The sequence below is a fragment of the Lathyrus oleraceus genome, chromosome 4, assembly GCF_024323335.1.
Source record: "Lathyrus oleraceus cultivar Zhongwan6 chromosome 4, CAAS_Psat_ZW6_1.0, whole genome shotgun sequence".
Classification (NCBI taxonomy): Eukaryota; Viridiplantae; Streptophyta; class Magnoliopsida; order Fabales; family Fabaceae; genus Lathyrus; species Lathyrus oleraceus.
Genome location: NC_066582.1, coordinates 96,174,763 through 96,178,577, shown reverse-complemented (window position 1 = coordinate 96,178,577; position 3,815 = coordinate 96,174,763).

Genomic DNA, 3,815 nt, shown 5'->3' with positions numbered 1-3,815 from the left:
CCACACCTTCTGATATTCAGATGCTCTCCCTGACCAGGGATAAGAGCAATGAGGCACACCCCTCAATACCTTTCATCTGCTTCACCTTAGCCCCTCAATGGCAAGGTTAAGAGCAACTTTTGACCCTATTCCAGTTGGCTTCAATGCCTAACCCTCTTGTATGAGCCTCCTTGTATGGTTATAGAGTGTGTTGTTTGATTCTCATTGATTGCTTGATTGTTTCATATGCACATGTTTGCTTGTATACTCTATGCATTTATCATCATTAATTGCTCATCATTGCATGATTCATCTCATTTGTCTTTATGACTTATCATTGTTGTTTACCCATTGAGGACAATTGTAAGACCATCCATTGGCCATTGCTCCTAGGATATGGAAGTGAGTATAAGACCATCACCTTGGCCACTCATCTTGTCTCTGTTTTGCTTTTCTTTGATTGTGAGGATGCAATTATAAGTCCCTGTAAGTTGGCATTTGCTTTCCTGTGATCACATGTTGCTTTGTTTGTTTGTATGTGAGGATACAATTATAAGTCCCTGCAAGTTGGCATTTGTATTCCTAGGACCATACTGTGGAGGTTAGAGTAAGCCCAGATAGATTGGCATCTGACATCCATGTTTTGCTTCTGTTTGTTTATGTGAGGATGCAATTGTAACTCCCTGTAAGTTGGCATTTGCTTTCCTATGATCATATGTTGGATATTGGTATAAGCCCAGACAGATTGGCATCCGGTATCCAAGTTTCTTTGTTTGAGGAGATTAGTATAAGTCCATTGAGTGGCATCTGATATCCAATTTTGTTTTAGGAGATTGGTGTAAATCCATCTATTGGTATCCGATATCCACTTTTGTTTGTGAGATTGGAGTAAGACCATTGAGTGGCATCCGGTATCATTTGCTTGCTTACATTATTATTATTCATTGCTTATTCCAAAGGACACACTTGAATCATCTCCCATATGATCTCAAGAGGTGAACCTTCTAAGAAGTTTTACAATCCATCTTCATCCATTCATCCTCATTATGTCCTAAACCTTTTCACACATCACTTTCAAACTTGACATAGATATTGTGCAAACTTCTTCATGTTTTCAAATTAAAAACCTGGACCCCAAGTCCTTGACTTTTTTCAAAACTCCATTTCATAATACTTCTTTGAATCAATCTTAATCATACTTTGACTCTACTTTCATAATCACAATCAATTAACTTCACCCATTCACTTGTTTTGGCTTTGTCCATTGTTAATCTTTTCATGCATTAGCCATAGGTTTCAATTATCATTGTGGTTGATGTAAACCTCACCTTATCTTTAGTGAGTCGACAGTAAGACTTCCGTACTGAAAACAGGGCTAACCCCTCTAGTACGTCGAAGCTATCCTCGCATGGTGGATGTTGGTCTTGGTCGAGTTTTCTCCCATTGATAATGAAAAGCCTCAGTGCTATTGTTTAAATTGAATCCACCAACTTTTGGAAATCTTTTAGCCGAACTACGGCGTTTTGATCCTTACCTTTGATGGAAGGTACGTAGGCAGCGGGTTCATCCGTTCAAACCCAATAACCCAATAAAAATTGTATATTCTTTTCTCATCATACCAATCATGTTTGCACAATACTTATGTCATAATAAATAACAATTTAATACAACAAGTGTGAAAAGGGCTCCCTAGGAGTACCTAGGACGTAGTGGGTGCCTAACACCTTCCCATTGCGTAATTTACCCCTTACCCAGACTCTCTGATCTTTTTATTAGTTTTCTACGTGTAAAACTTCTTAGGCTTTTGTTCGCTTTTTAGCCAGTCCTTTGGATAAATAAAAGTGCGGTGGCGACTCGAAAATTTCATTGTATGCTTTGCTTATGGTTTAATCGATAGATCATATAGCGACGAATACACCGCTACAGGATGCCGCTCTCCACCCGTTCACCTGTCAGTATAAGTTCAGTGAAACCAGATGAAGAACTTCCCAGCAGATGGCAGTAGAATGGGCCAGTCAGGGTACCCATGAACAGGTCTACTAATTCTCGGTCAGTCATAGGGGGTTTGACCCTGCCGGCCAAATCTCTCCATTTCTGAGCATACTCTTTGAAGCTTTCTTTAGATCCCATAGCCATATTCTGCAACTGTAGCCGAGTAGGCGCTAGCTCCGAATTATACTGGTACTGTTTATAAAAAGCTGTTGCTAAATCAGTCCAGGTGCGGATGTCAGAGCTCTCGAGCTGATAATACCATTCCAACTGTGTGCCAGACAGGCTCTCTTGGAAGAAATGGATCCACAGCTTCCTATCAGTGGTATGCGGCTGAATCTTTCTCACATAAGCCCTTAGATGCATCTGAGGACAGGACGCACCATCGTACTTAGTGAAAGTGGGGATTTTGAATTTGCGAGGAATGGTCACATCGGAGACCAAACCCAAACTTTCGAAATCCAGACCAGGCGCCTTCTGACCCTCCATAGCTAGCATACGTTCTTCCAGCAACTTGTACTTATCATCTCTTGGAGAGTACTGTTCATTTTCATAATCTTCATCGTCATCCTCAGGGTTGGAGAAATCAGCATTCTCTTCCTCTGAATCATTCTCCGCCCCCTCTTCTGGACCATTCGAGATTCCAAACTTGACTCCTGCGGCCTGTCCTTTACGCCTTCTTCCCGGGTTAATGAAACTCACAGCTTTCTTGTCTTTCTTCTTTTCGACCAAAAGAGCCTTCAGTTCCTCCTGCCCCTTGGATAAGCTTAGCATCATCTCCTTGAATTGAGCATTCTGAGTCTGGAGATCTTTGACAGTTTGTTCGAGATCCATTTTTCTGTGTAAGAGGCAGACCGTGAGAATATGGTCCTTTAGAATACCTGTTATGCAATGTTATGTTATGCAATGCAATGTATGAAATGTTTTCAAGGACTTGTGGAATTTAACTTTGCATAAACTACCAAAAAGAGAGGAACTCCTATTACTAATTTCTTAATCAATGTTCATTACAACAAGGAAAAATAAAAACAATAAAAGCTCAGGTCTCCCAGGGACGGCTTCTTTTTGGGCGAAGATATGCGTTGAGTCTTCGTTCCTCATTAAGCTGGTTGGTGAGCTCTAGTACTTTCTTCCTTTCTGCATTGAACTGGGCTTCAAAAGTATCCCTCTCCTCTCTCAATTGGATCCAGGATCTCTTTAGTTCCTCAACATCGGTAGGCATATCTGGATAAGAAATGATCTGGGAAGTACCTCCTTCGACCCCTGATTCAACAATCAATGGTCCGACTGCAAGATATGGCATGACAAGTTCACGAGCTCTGGCGCGTACCCATCTGAGATAAGGCTCCATAGGAATAGAATTTTTCTGTCCTAAAGTGCTTCTTTTCACCATGCCCCAAGCTCGTACAAACCTTTGGCGGAGACCTTGAGAGTCGTCGTCATAATCAAACACAGTGCCTTGAATAATTACCTCATGTGGACCATCTCTCCGCGCATACCCAAACTGACGTAGAGATAAAGCTGGGTTATAAGTAATACCTCCTCTTATCCCCAGGAGTGGTACGTTAGAGAATTCTCCACAACGGTCGATGAGGATAACATTTTCTCTGAGATTAGAACACCAACGGATGTCTGAATGGGAGAGTGCCATTATCCTTTGAGACCATTTCAGATTTTGATCATTCTTCAAGACTGACTGAGGAAGGTGCGAAATAAACCACCTTGACAATAAAGGTACGCAGCACATGAGAGTCCCTTGTCTCTTCATAGTACGGGTGTGAAGGGAATGCAAAATATCTCCGAGCAAGGTAGGCACAGGGTTATGAGTGAGAAATATCTTAATAGCA